A 14387-nucleotide genomic window follows, 5' to 3' on the forward strand; every position below is an offset into this window, starting at 1 on the left:
CTCTCTCTCTCTCAAAAATAAAATAAAACATTAAAAAAAAAAAAAAAGAAAAGCAACGTGAACACCGGGAGGTAGGAATCGTCTGGAGATCATCTCGCAAGTTGACGACCCAGTAACCAATCACTGCGGTATGGGAAGGTAACTTGCCTCATTCGCACAGTTGGGTTCTTGCCATTGAGCGTCAGTTAGGAACTCTGACTAGTGACCCGCTAACCTACGATATAAGGGAAGAGGACGAGAACAGGGAACGAAAGGAACCGTAATAACCCAGCCCCATTTATCGAGCGCTCCCCCCGTGCCGGGTGCCTCTCGGGCATCAGGGTGCCATGCAATCCTTGTCCCCAACCAGTGGGTTCCAGCAACGTTTCCAAGTTAGGCCACCCCTTCCTATGAAACGCACAAAATGAGATTATTTTGTGATGAGGGCGATAACAGCACAAGTAGGTCTGCCTTCTAGAAGTTCAGAGACCAAGCGGGTGACCCCGGGTGAACCCATGTGGAGAAGGCTGGAGAGTGAACTTCGGAGGCATAAATGCCAAAGATGAACAGATAATAAATGGCTGAGATAAAATATTTATTTCGCGTACGTGGACAAGACGCGGGATTGGGGTAAACCGGGGTGGGGGTGGGGGGGTCTTGGGTTTACCGGAGCCTCGTCGCTGTGAGAAGTGATCACATCCCCAGGCTGGGAGGCAGTGAGGCCTAGTGTTCAGGAGCGGGTTCCCTGCGGGCCTGAGACACCCGCACCCCCCAGGCCTGCCCATTTGCGGTTAGCTGTGCGACCCCAGGCAGGTGACTCCACGGTCCTCAGTTTCCCGTCTGCAAAATGGGGTAGTAACGGCGGGTGCCTCCAGCTGCGATGATTCAGGGGGACGATCCCCGACCCAGCACGAGGGCTCGGGGATGCTTTAACCCGTGACAAAGCGGACGGCAGCCCGCCATGGCGGTGGCACCCCAGGTTCAAGGAACCCTCGCAGAAGTGTCATTTGCCGGGAAGGAGCCTTGCTCTGTGACCACGAGTGGACCCGCAGCCACAAAATAGACATCCGCTGTCGCTTGGGCCTCCTGCAGGGGTGACCCCAGAGGGCTGGAAGGAACCCAGCCCCTCCTTCCGCTTGGAGCATGTGCAGGCATGAAGCCTGCCTGGCCCCTTCCTGTCCTGTTGGGGCATGATTTTAACAGAGGGAGCATCCTGGGTATGTTCCGCAGCCCCCCCCCCCCCCATAAGTCTCAACCCACCGAGCAGGTCTTGGGGAGCTCTGGCTAAATCTGCTGTCCCTGCAAATGGACCAGGTATGGACTCAGAAACGGAATGCGGGCACTGGTCCCCGACCCACCAGCCTGCGTCTCCGCTGATGGAGGGTGTTTGAATGGCAGGTGCTAAAGGCAGGTCTTTGGGTCAGGCTGGCCTGGGAGCCCTTGGCTCTATCCCTTGGGGCTGTGTGACTCTGGGCAAGTGCCTCAGCCTCTCTGGGCCTCCGTTCCCCCATCCCTACAACCCCGGATGGACTCACCTGCTGGCCCTCAGTCCGTTCTGAGGAGCCTGGGGCCTGCCAGGAAGACACAGAGATCGCCCGGGTGTGCGTGGGGCAAGTCCAAGGACACCCCTCTCCTGTCCAATCAGGGCAACTCTGTTTGCATCTCCTGGGTATGTCGGTGTTCTGGGTAATACTTCACTAAAACGAAAGAGAAGGAGAGGGAGAGAAGAAAATGTGTCCACAGTGGAAACAATACGGTCTAGAAGTTTCCTACCAGCTTACGTCGTCCTCTGGCTCATTCCTTCAAGCTCCAAGGGAGTGGAGGAGCAGACACGAGCTGGGTTTAGTGACTGCCAGTGTCCAAACGGTTCTTGGTTTTCTGGGCTTGGGGGGGTCTCCTCTGTGGGTGCCAAGGTCACAGGCAGGCTGGGCAGGCTGGCCTCCGCCCTGAACACGTGCGCTGCCACACCTGCCCCCAGGGGAAGCTGTCCCGGGGTCTGTTTCTTCACCTGTGCAGGGAGGAGGCCACGGGCCTGAATGATCTCTCAGCCCCTCTTAATGTCAGCACGCTGACTGCTGCATTTATGGAGCTCCAGCTGTCTGCAGAGTGGGGTCTGGAGCAGAGGAGGAGCCGGCCTGAGCCCGCTGCCTCTGGCCGGCCTGGCGACCACAAGGCTCAGAGTGGCCACCCGGGCCGCAGGAGAATCCAGTGCCAGGCCCGGCTGCCAGGCTGCCATTTGAAATGTCTCCTGTTGGTGGCACTTTGGCGTGGTTCAGGTGTTCTGGGCTTAGACTGTATCTGGTCTGTGAAGACATGTGAGCTCCCTCTCTCTGTTAAGGTTCTGTTTTTCACTCGAGGGAATCCTAGTGCCTAGAGTTGGATCTGACTGTGGCGTTCCCCTGGTGGAACCATCCATGGCTCCTCACTGCCCTCGGAAGACAGTCTGAGCCTGGGAGTGGCCCCAAGGCCTTCTGGAGCCTGGCACAGGCCAAGCCCTCGCACCTGAGGACTCTCCACCCCTTACCCTCTCTCCTTCAGACACACAGACTGGAACGTGCCGACCTCTCCCTCTCTCTTCTCTCTGGAGCCTCGCGTTGCTACCTAGAGCACTCCTCTTTTCATGGCTCCCTAAATGTCACTTCCTCCAGGAAGCCCTCCCTGCCTAATTGAGCACTTTAGCTCGCGCTCAGGCTCACCCTGTACTTCTCCTTTGTAGCGCTCATCATGGCAATGATCTAAAAAACTCCTCTTTATCTGATAACCCCTCTCCACTCACACACACACACACACACACACACAATGGAACGTGGGCTCCATGAGGACCTCCCTGTCCAATTACCCAGGCCCAGCATCCCGGGAGAGCTCTGGAAATGTCTGCAGAGTGAATCCATGACGGGAGACTGCAGGGGCCCGACATACAGCCTGTTGACTCAGGCCTGGGGCCGGCTATCCACCTGACCGGGTCACTCAGAGCCTGGGAACCCCGCTGGCCACCCAGCTCTATCCTCGCGCCCCCAAGGCTCTGCCTGGAAGGACGGAAGGGGTTAAGCGTTCCTGGCGGCCTCGTGCTGTGTCTGCGGCAGTTCCCCCTGGGGGGGGGGGGGGGCGGGCAGCAGCCTCCGAGGTTGGTGAGGAATGTTTGCAATGCAGAGCTGGGAGGGAGGGCCGGCTGCTGGAAGTGGAGGCAGCAGGGCCAGGCTCCCCAGTTGAGCAATCGCCCGGGCCCAGCCGGTTCCTGTAACTCCTGCCCCTCCCGCCTTTTCCCGCCCTGCCGGCTTCCTCCCCCCCTGCCTGCCCGGCCTGTACCCTGGAGCCTGCAGAAGGCACTGAGGCCCAGAGAGCTTGGAGGCCAGAGGTGAAAGGGAGGGACCTCCAAGGGGAGACAGAGGAGTACTGTCAGCTCAGCCACCTTGGCCCAGAGAGGGCAGGGCCTTTGCCCAAGGTCACACAGGGAGGCACCGCCCACCCGAGTGGGAAGCTCTCCCCACTGAAGGCAAAGGCCCCCCTCCCCCAGCCCTGGCTGGGCTCTTCGCTCAAGCCCCAGGGGCTCAGAGAGGATGTTGGCTCTCAGGGGGCTGGGCGCACCCCTCCCCTCCCCACCTCCCTGGTGCTGCCCACTGCTTAGCCTGTCCCGGGGCCGCTGGTCACCTCCATCCGTCACCTCCAGGAGTGCGGCGGGAACGGATGGAGGACAAACTTGAGCTGGTTCTCGAAAGCCCCCTTTTCCTTCCTTATTCCAGTCCCCTTCAAGGAAGGACCTTCACGGTACCGCCCAGGCACCAAATGAATTTTTTTTCTCCGCAGGCACACCCGCCTTCTCCGGGAGAGCAGCATTCCCTGACACCCCAGAATGAGCTCCGTCCGTCCCCTGACAGTACTGACCAGTGCCGTCTGGGGTCTGGGGAGGCCCCTCCACGGTCACTCGGAGCCCCTTGGAATCTCCGGCTCCCCCTGTCTCAAGCCTCCTGGTGGTGGCACCTCTTACAGAGCCTCAGTTTCCCTATCTGTAAAGTGGAATTAAGGGAGGGGGTGGGCGGAACGGGCGGCAGTCTGTTTCTGCTAAGGCTCTGGGCCTCTTGCCTTTCGTGGCGCTAGGGACAGTCCTCCGGGACTTGCTCAGGGTAATACTGGGACCCCGCGTCTCTGGAGGGCGGGGTAGGTGACCCGAGTGAGCTAGACGTTCCTCTGAGAATCACACACCCCATTTGCAGGTAAGGAGGCTCCAGGGAGCAGCGCCTCGCCAGGCCACGCAGGCGTAGGGAGGGAGTTTAAAGCCAGGGAGGAACTTTAGCACCCACCGGGCAGGGGGAGACGCCCCGCCAAAGGGTCACAGCCCACGGGGTGAGGGGAGCTCAGAGTGGCCGAGCCTCTTGCTTTTGGGGCGCACAGCCCGCCCGGCCAAGGGCCCGCCGCCGCCCCGGCTGACGGCGGCTCCGCGTCCCCGCTCCCTGTCCGCGGTACACCGAGGCCGTGGCCGGGAAGGACCCCCACAGCCGGCTGGGCTCCCGCGGACAGATGGACAGATGACGGCCGCCCCCTCCCAAGGCCCGCGGGCTGCCTGGCTTCGCCACCTCCTCCCGAGCAGGTTTCCTTTAAGAAACCAGAAGATTGATTTCCTGGCAGGCTCTGCGCCGAGGAGCCCGTCCAAATGGTTTGCATGTCTGCATTTTTTACTGCTCCGTTTAATATGTATGCAAATGCCGGCCGGCTGCGCCCGCCGCGGCCGCACAGTCACACGCGGCGCCCCATTAAAGCGGCCGTCCGGGCGCGCGCCTCCTTCCAGGCGACGGGCTCGGGCCCTGATAGATGGGGTGCGGGGACGGAGACAGATGACGGGCTTTGTAATTTCTTTTTCTCTTTTTCTGGGGGTGGGGGTGGGGGGCGGCTCAGACTGGAAACGGCAGAGGAGATTTAAATATATGCAAACTTGTTTGGGGGGTGGGGGGGGGGCGGTGGGTAGAAACCTGAACGGGAGAGAGAATTCAGCGTTTCCTCCGTAGGAGTCGGGCTGGAGGCTGGAGGGGGGAGCCAGAGCCCCCACAGTCACCTTCTGGCGGAGAGAGCGGCTTTGCTCCTGATAAGCAGGCACGGTGTCCTACGGGAAGGGCTGCTTCAGCCGCAGTGAAAAGGAAAATGCTGGTTATTTTCAGCCTGGCTTCACCTGGGGGGGTGGGGGTGGGGGGGAGGCACTGGCGGGAGGTATTCCCATCCCACCCCCACTTTCTTTTCTGGGGCGTCCAGAGCCTATCACGTTATAGTGAGAGTGAGACACCGGCCCCATGGGGTAGGTCACACCCATTGTACAGATGGGGAAACTGAGGCTTGCTGGAGAGAAGCCCCTTGGGAAGGATTGCAGAGTGACTGTCGTGGGGGGGGGGCGGATTGGGAATACTAGAGCCGCGTTCTTGACCCCCGCAGCCCTCAGCCATCTCTTGCTCTGTGGAGTTTGCCCCCCCCCCAACCATGCAATCTGCCTCCCTCCCCATCCACCCACGCTCTCCACCCCTCTCCACCCGGCCCCAGCCTCCTACCTGCCCCCCCCCCCACCTGCCTGGTAAGTCAAGATCGCCCCTGAGCGAGCCTGAAGACTGAGCCCCAATGTTTCAAAATATCGTTGAAGCCTAAAAGTCAAGGGGTGACGTTGAAAAGCCTCTTTCTGAATTTCCCAGGGTTTCAGGCGATGTGGCAGCTGGGGGGCAGCCTGGAGGATCATGGGAGCACAGAAACGGTTCACAGAGGGGGCTGCGGCCTCGAGAGAGGGCCGTTCTGGAGCAGACGACAGACAGACCGACAGAAATTTACCCTTGGGTGCGTGTGAACACGCAGTGCATTTGTGCACCGTGTCCGGCAGTCGTTATGAACCTGTCTGTGTTTACGTGCATGCCGGCGTTTGCCGGTGCAAGGGTGGGGCTGCGTGTGTCCATGCTCACGAGTGTGTGTGTCCATGTGACAGCGGCTGAGAACTCTTGTCCTCGGGCTGGCAAGCCGCAGGGGTGTGAATTTCCTCCTCCTTGTGGGCGGGCCTCCTTGTGGGTTTCCTCCTCCTTGTGGGCAGGCCTCATTCCGCCGGGGCCTCACCACGGAGCCCAACCGTGCAATGACCCCAGGTCCCAAGTCTTCCCTTGACTCACCTCCGCCTCAGGATCATCCACCCTTCTTCCACGCCTCCTCGAGATGGGTGTCACTTTCCCGAGCTGGCCCCAACCTCAGTCACCACTGTGGTGCCCACGGTGATTATTGCCTGAAAGCTGTTTGCATCATGGAGTCAAGAAAGTTCTTTCGTTGAGGGCATGTGTTTCAAAGCTCTTTCTTCTTCTTCTTCAACGTTTCTTTCTTTCTTTCTTTCTTTCTTTCTTTCTTTCTTTCTTTCTTTCTTTCTTTCTTCTGAGGGAGAGAGACAGAGCATGAGGTGGGGAGGAGCAGAGAGAGAGGGAGACGCAGAATCGGGCTCTGAGCCGTCAGCCCGGAGCCCGACGTGGGGCTTGAACCCATGGATTGCGAGATCGTGCCCTGAGCCGAAGTCAGACGCTCAACCCACTGAGCCACCCAGGCGCCCCCATTGAGGGCGTTTTGAATGCACATCAACATTGCTCCTGTCTGAGTACCTCCTGGGGCGGGGGAAGGGGGGTGACTTCTGAAGCATCCCCTAAAGCCGGCCTGAAGCCTAGAGGGGCAAGGGTGCTGAGCCTGGGCCAAGGGGGAGCCCTGACCTCCCCTAGAAGGAATTCCTGTGTTTGTGCAAATCGCTTGCTGAGTTCCTCCTCCTGCTCCAGGAGGGCAGGACCCGGGTCTTCGCGAGGAGTCCCCTCAAACCGTCCAGCACCCGGTAGCGGCCGGACAGTAGCTGTTGAAATAGACAAGCGTGATGGACGAGTCAGCGAGTGCATGCATTTTGGCAACCCTAGGCCTCCCGCCCTGTGGCCCCCTTGGGGTGTGCGCCCTCACTCCCCAGCTGGCTGGGGGGAGGCTGCTGTGTGTGGACCAGCTGAGTCAGGCCCTCACCCTGGGCCACGGGCCACCGTGGCTGTCGCTGATCTTGCTGACGGGGCTGAAAATGCATCGCACCTCCCTCTGCAGCCCGCCATTACTCATGGTTGGCGTTTATCCCCAAGCAAGGGATGACCCCGCGGAGCAGCCCGGAGCCTCCCACGTGTTCTGAGGCAGGGGTGGCCGGAGGCTGGACTCCGAGGCGGCACAGCAGGACTTGTGAGCAGCTGCTCTGAGTGCCGTGACCATATTTTTCTGAGCTGAGAAATGAGGACACAGGATGTAGTGGAGGGCTTTCTCAGATTTGTCTCATCAGAGGTATGAAAGTTAAAGCTTATTTAGCTATGTAGATAAGGGAGTGTCTTTGCTGAAAAGAACCCGGGTTTCCCAAATCAGGGAGATTCGGGAAATTAATAAGTCAATTGGACTAATCTTTTGGGGGCACCTGGGTCAAGCCTGTCCTTGGTGTTGGCACTACAGCAAGGAGCAAAAACAGGCATGATCCTGGCCTCGTGGAACTCGTGTGGGGTGGCTGAGAGTCTGCAAATGCTCGCACGGTTCAGTACCGTGAGCACATGTGAGAATTGCTATGGGGGGGGGGCGGCAAGGGTTCCCGAGTGGAGGAGCTTGGGGTGTCCTGGAAGGCTTCTCTGAAGAATTAATGTTTGAGGGGAAACAGAGCCTCTTAAGGTGAACTGTTGAAGGGATGGGAGTGGAGTGGGGTGGGGAAAGCACATTTCAGGCAGGAAGGAGGGCATGTGCAAAGGGCCTGTGGCAGAAAGGAGTGCTGGGAGTCTGAGGGACAAGAGGGCAGCCCAGTGACTGGGATGTGATGAGCGATGGGAAGAGGAAGTTGGAGGTGTCGGCAGGGGCCAGGCCGGGCCACGCCCACCAGTCCACGAGTGTGGGGTACGTTCTCCTGCTGGTCGCGGGCAGCCATGGACGGTTTGACACAGGTGTGACCTCACCATTCCGTGCGGAATGTTGTGATACTGAGGATGATGACGATGCTGGTAATTCTCGAAAGTCTTTAGTGAGTGCTTACTATGTGCCAAGCACCGGTCCGGCCATTTTACAGATGAGAAAGTGAGGGCTTGAGGGGGAGGGGGAATGGTTTTTTTTTTTTTTTTTTAATTTTTTTTTTCAATGTTTATTTTTGGGACAGAGAGAGACAGAGCATGAACGGGGGAGGGGCAGAGAGAGAGGGAGACACAGAATCGGAAACAGGCTCCAGGCTCTGAGCCATCAGCCCAGAGCCTGACGCGGGGCTCGAACTCCCGGACCGCGAGATCGTGACCTGGCTGAAGTCGGACGCTTAACCGACTGCGCCACCCAGGCGCCCCATGGGAATGGTTTTATCCAAGGTCACGCAGCTGGTGAATGGCCAAGCCGGAAATCAGACTGACTCTGTCTGGCTCCGAAGGCCCTTGCTGTTGTCCCACACCCAAAGCTGCCCCCATCTGGATGCAGAAGGCCAAGGGACATGCAGATGACACCCGCCCCCTCCTTGCCTCATGCCTTGCTGTGGTGTTGCCTCCACTCTGCTCTGTGTCCCAGGCCTGGGGACTCTGGGTCACAGAGTCAGGCGGGGCTGGAAAGGCCCAGCTCAGCTCAGTTCCCATTGGGCCTGGCGGCGGGGGCGGGGGTGGGGGTGGGGGGAAGCGGGCGTAAAGAGAGGTTGCGACATCAGAGACTGAGGGTTCTGGAGAAGTTGGGACCCCGGGGGGGGGGGGGGGGTTAAGGGCCTCCGCCCTAGCCCGTTCCCTGGGGCGCAGGTCACACTACCGTCCCGGGAGCAGAGCCTCACTCACCTGTTTGAGGGCTAAGGACTTTGAGACGTGGCGTCACTATCCCCGGGGAGCAGGGCATCACCCCAGGCGCCCGCTTTCTCCCGTGGAAGCAGGTCCGGATGATTGCCACACTACAGACTTACCAGTGGCATTTTAAACATTCTTCTTCTTCTTCTTCTTTTTTTTTTTTTGCATGTAAAAAATTCTTACTCCCCCAGCGATCATCGGAGACAGGAAAATCGAAAGCGCATGAGATACCGCTCCACAGAAAATAACAAGTGCTGGTGAGGATGTGGAGAAATTGGAACCTTGGGCACCGTTTGTGGGGACGTAAAATGGTGCAGCCCCTGTGGAAGAACAGGATGGCGTTTCTTCAAAAAATTAAAAATAGAATTACCATATGATCCAGCATTTCCACGTCTGGGCATATACCCAAAAGAATCGCAATCGCAGGGTCTCAAACAGATACATGTGCACCCATGTTCCCTGCGTGTTATTCACAATAGCCAAAAGGCAGAAACGACACAAGTGTATCCATCGACACAGCACGTGGTCTATGCGTACAATGGAATATCATTCAGCCTTAAAAAGGAAGGCAGTTTGGACACAGGCTTCGCGTGGAGGAGCCTGGAGGACGTGGTGCGAAGGGAAATAAACCAGGCACCAAAGGACGAATACTGTATGATTCCACTCACACCGGGGACTTGGAAGGGGCAAATTCATAGAGACAGAAAGGAGAATGGTGGGTGCCAATGGCCGAGGGGAGGGGAAACGGGGAGTCTGTGTTTAACGGGTGCGGGGTTTAGCAAGATAACAAGAGTTCTGGGGATGGGTGGTGGTGATGGGGGCACACGGTGCTGGATGGACTTAATACTCCCAGGCTGCACACTTAAAAATGGCTAAGATCGAAAATTAAACAAAACAAAACAAAAACAGCCCCGCCCCCCTGTTATTCTGAGTTCTCTCAAGTTGTCAATGGCGGGCTTTGTTTTTAGTTACGTTTATAAGAAATAAACTAGGGGTGCCTGGGTGGCTCAGTCTGTTGAGCGTCTTGAGCCTTGATTTTGGCTCAGGTCATGGTCTCCCGGTTTGTGAGTTCGAGCCCTGCATCGGGCTCTGCGCTGACAGCACGGAGCCTGCTTGCGATTCTCTGTCTCCCTCTTTCTCTGCCATGTGTGCGCGCTCTCTCTCTCTCTCTCTCTCAAAAATAAATAAAAACTTTTAAAAAAGAAATAAATGGGGCGCCTGGGTGGCGCAGTCGGTTAAGCGTCCGACTTCAGCCAGGTCACGATCTCGCGGTCCGTGAGTTCGAGCCCCGCGTCAGGCTCTGGGCTGATGGCTCAGAGCCTGGAGCCTGTTTCCGATTCTGTGTCTCCCTCTCTCTCTGCCCCTCCCCCGTTCATGCTCTGTCTCTCTCTGTCCCAAAAATAAATAAACGTTGAAAAAAAAAATTAAAAAAATAAAAATAAAAATAAAAAAAATAAAAAATAATAAAAAAAAAAAAAGAAAGAAATGAAGATATGGGATGGGGGTTGTATTAGAGCAGTTAAGAATCACAGATTCTGGTGTTCTTGGGCGGGCAAGTGACTTCACCTCTCTGAAGCTCATTTTTCCTCATGGGGAACTGGAGATGATGATGGTGCCTCCCCCCTGGGGCCACCGAGGACTCCATGATGTCCCCGAGGTGGTCGGCCCAGAGGCCGGTGTTCAGTGAGCACTCAGCACCCAGCAGCCCTTAGGGCTGGCAAGATGTTCCTCAGGCCCCTGGGGTTTGGGAATACGAACAGCACAGGCCCTCCACAGTCAGTGGAGACAAGACCCCTTGCCACACCAGGCACATGGGGACATCGAAGTCCGGAGGGGTCAAGGGACTTGTCTACAGTCTGTCGGCATCCCTTGAACCGGAATGCGGTTTTCCAAATCTGTATCGGTTAGCGAGGCTAGGTTCTGCTGCAGTAACAAATAGGCCTCACATCAAAGTGTCTCAGCACAACAAAAGTTTGTTTTGCAGCCAGCGAGGTGTGCTGGGAGCCCAAGTGATTCTCCGGGGCCATTGCCCCTCCAGGGATCCAGGCTGCCTCTGTTTTGTGGTACCTCCACATCCGGGTCACTGAGGCAGGGGAGACAGCAACACATCACTTCCTCCCAGAGTTCCTTGGCCATCGCCGGTCACATGGCTTCACCCAGTGCAGGGGTGGGGGGCAGTCCCGAGAAGGAGAGAATTGGCCGTGGGTGAGTATCCCAGCGGGATGGAGACCAGTGGAGTGCATGCTCGTGGTAAACTGAGTCAAAGAGAAAAGGGTTTAAAGCTGGAATCGTTCCTCTTCCTGCCTGAGTACCCCCCCCCCCGCCCCCGCCCCGTTCCTGGGGCAACCATGGTTACCCTGTGGATTCTGACGTTGCAAGCAGGGTGTGTATGAATGTGCCCCTCTTGAAATACAAATGAAGGCTTGTTCTTTTTCACTCCTTGGAGGAACAGGCAGGTATGTGTCACGGCCTCTCGCTCTCCCATCGGGCAGTGCCTTCACCTTTATATAATCAGTCTCCCCGGATGGGCGTCGAGGAGGTTTCTAAAGTTCTGCTATTATCAACAGGGATGCAATGAATTTCCTGTGCGTTTTCCCTTGTCACCCGTGTGAGTGTTTCTGTGGTATAAATTCTAAAAATGGAATCTCTAGGTCAAAGGGCGGTGCATGGAGCAGGCTGACAGCTAGCTCTCTAGAAGCAGGTGCTGTTTCCGGGGTCAGGAGGCGCTTTTAAGAAGAGGTGTTAATGGAGTGAGTTCCAGGGACCAGGGGGAGTTCTCTGCCCCCGGTGGGGCTTCCAGATGGGACGCTGAGGAGGGGAAAGCCGGAAGAGGGCACAGCCTTTCTCTGTCTTGACGCTGTGATCGGGGATCCCAGTTCTCACACCGGGTGCTCGGCCAGGCCCATTTTACAGATGGCGAACACTGAGGTCTAGAGAGGTCGGGTCACTTGCCCACAGCTGCCCGGTGAGCAGCATTTGGGCCGCGGTCCCAGCCGGGGCTGAGTCCTCCTGGTTCGGAGATGCAAGCTGGAGACCTCACAGATCCTTTCTTTACAGGCTCCTCTCATCACTTAGGTCCGCCAAGAGCTTTCTCTGGAGCAGTTTCTGAAACTCGTCTTCCCTTCCTCGGGGATTCCCAGGGTCTGGGTCTTGGGCTCCTCGGCTGCAGAACAGTCAGCCTGTTACTTTTTTCCTTCGTGATTTTCTTACCCGTTTCGTCCCATTGCAAGAGGGTGTGGGTACTCACAAAGTTTGCTCTTGTGTCTTAAATTTTCTTTCCTTTTTGGGTAACGTCGCTGTTGTTTCTGGAAGAAAAAAACCAATATACCTTTCCGGTAAAATAAATTCACGCAACACTGACAGCTACGAGCAGAGTCAAAATCACCAACACTCCCCACCCAGAGATGACCACGGTTAACAGCTAATCGGTGCTAATGACCTCCCCACCTCCAAAGAGGGTGCCATCCCTGGTCCCTCACCTTCCAGACGCCAAGAGGCTGAGACCCAGCCCGCTGTGTGTCTTTCACTGATGGAAAGGCAAGTTGTTCTCTCTCTACTTTGTTCTGTTTCCCACTCCAACCCACCATTGGCAACACTGACTTTTTCTTTTTTTTTTCTCTAAAAAATTTTTTTTAATGTTTCCTTATTTTTGAGAGAGAGAGAGAGAGAGAGAGACAGAGCACGAGCGAGGGAGGAACAGAGAGAGAAGGAGACACAGAATTCAAAGCAGGTTCTAGGCTCTGAGCTGTCAGCACAGAGCCCGATGCGGGGCTTGAACTCACGAGCCGTGAGATCACCACCTGAGCGGAAGTCGGATGCTTAACCGACTGAGCCACCCAGGCGCCCCCTAACATTGACTTTTTCTAAGTGCAAAGCAGGCCCCACCTTGGGCCTGGGGGCTCCTACGTGTCAGGGGCTCTCTGGCAAGGTAGAGGGTGGGTCACCCCCAGGCTGTTTTTGTCAGACCTCCCTCTTGGGACGACCTTCACCTCCTGGTTCGCAACCCTAGGGGAGGAACCCTAGGGAGGAAGGGGCCCAGCTCAGGACTGGCCTTATTTCTCTGGGAGGAGCCATGATGTGGGGACAGCAGATTGTGATGGCTCTAGAACCCAGTCTGATACAGATGTGAGGGGGAGAGAGATTGGGGCCAACAGGTAGGTGCATGGGGACCTGAGCAGCTATGCTTCGGGGCCTCTTGGAGGCACAAGGGCTCTGGCACTTGGAGAAAAACATCCATCGAGGAGTGGCAGATGTGGCTGTCACCCCCCAGTGGGGGCAGCAGGCGCCCCTGGCTGAGGGGTGAGTACGTGGAGGTCAAGGCGGCTTTGCCCGGGACCATGGTGGTCTCCAACAGCAACTCCTCAGGCCTGTTCGTTAGCCCCTGTGACTGAACACCATGCCTTCGTACGGCGTTCTGGGCCCTGTGCGTCCTCAGAGAGGCCTCCAGATGTTGAAGCCATGGGTTTGGGTTTTGTCTGCTTACCCTTCGGGTGGTGGATTGGGGACCGCGAGGTTACATAAGCGGGGGGACTTCAGGAAGCCATGATTCCCTGTTCCAAAGGGCTCCTAATTATTTACAGCAGTGGGTTTCAAAACTGGCTTTGTACACCCACTTTCCAGTCTCAGCCTCGTGCTTTTCTTCCCTTCTCAAAACAGGTCTTACCCAACTGATCCATACTGAACGAAGAAGGGACAGGAGTTGAGAGGCCACCGAGCCGGTCCTCCTCTTTGCCCCCACCCCCCCATGGCCCCTAGGGTCCGTGAAAGGCTTGAAAATTACTGCTGTAGATCGGCGAGGGTGTCACCGGCCACCGAAGTGGCGGATAGATATCCAGAACGGGGTCATTTTCCCAAAGCATTCCTCACTGTGCTTCGGTAAAAAAGACCACAGAAGGCAGAGAAACTCTTTAGATGACAGGCAGCTGTTTCTGAGGGTCGTGTAGGGCCTGAGGTCACTGGACTGGGGCAGGCTGGGCAACTGTGACCCCCAAGGGCCCACCTCCCCTCCAGGCCGCACCCACATGGTGTAGGACGTCCCTGTGGGAAGCACAGAGAGCCGGGTGAAGACACCCCTCTTCATGGCCAAAGCCAGACGCAGCCAGAACCCCCCGTCAGCCACTGTCCAGCTGCCTGACCTAGAGCAAGTCCCAGCTCCGGGCCTCGGCTTCCCCATCTGTAAAATGGGGCCCTGGGTGAGAAGGGCATGGGGGGATGAAAAGGGCCGCGGGGCCCTGAGCACAGCTCTTGGTAAGTACCGGATCTTAGCACTCGTCACCAAGCAGTAGTGAGGGTCCCAAGCACGCGAAGGGCTGGAAGGAAGCTGGAACCCTCACCCCAAGGGGAAAAAGGACTGGGCTAAGGTCAAACAGCAGGGTCAGGATTCAGGACCCAGTGCCCGGGCCTCCATGCCCAGAGTGGAGGCCACCTTCCACCCGCAGCATGGCATGGGGAGAAAATGCAGATTCCCTCAAACGCTAACCTCAGACTTCCGGGCAGTGGGAGGGGAGACTCCGAACCGCTCCCAGCACCCAGAGAAGTTCCTGCCTCTCCTGCTGCACTTTATTGTGGGCAACCAAGAGGCTGCGTGCCGAGGGGGCATCCCTG

The 14387-nt window shown here is 57.2% G+C and overlaps 3 long non-coding RNA genes across 3 annotated transcripts; 1 reads left to right on the forward strand and 2 right to left on the reverse strand.

Moving 5' to 3' along the window:
* LOC123592983 lies at positions 1-6366 on the reverse strand. Its single transcript, XR_006710033.1, has 3 exons — positions 6111-6366; positions 1515-5086; positions 1-819 (listed from the first exon to the last, which is right to left on the reverse strand). It is a non-coding gene; the product is annotated as an uncharacterized LOC123592983 (long non-coding RNA).
* Positions 6367-6851: 485 nt separating this feature from the next.
* On the forward strand, positions 6852-9053 carry LOC123592984. The gene is made up of 2 exons (XR_006710034.1): positions 6852-7922; positions 8975-9053. It is a non-coding gene; the product is annotated as an uncharacterized LOC123592984 (long non-coding RNA).
* A 1685-nt stretch (positions 9054-10738) lies between these two features.
* On the reverse strand, positions 10739-11314 carry LOC123592985. Its single transcript, XR_006710035.1, has 2 exons — positions 11140-11314; positions 10739-11038 (listed from the first exon to the last, which is right to left on the reverse strand). It is a non-coding gene; the product is annotated as an uncharacterized LOC123592985 (long non-coding RNA).
* Positions 11315-14387: the final 3073 nt, after the last annotated feature.

This window comes from Leopardus geoffroyi, chromosome D4 (genome assembly GCF_018350155.1).
Source record: "Leopardus geoffroyi isolate Oge1 chromosome D4, O.geoffroyi_Oge1_pat1.0, whole genome shotgun sequence".
NCBI lineage: Eukaryota > Metazoa > Chordata > Mammalia > Carnivora > Felidae > Leopardus > Leopardus geoffroyi.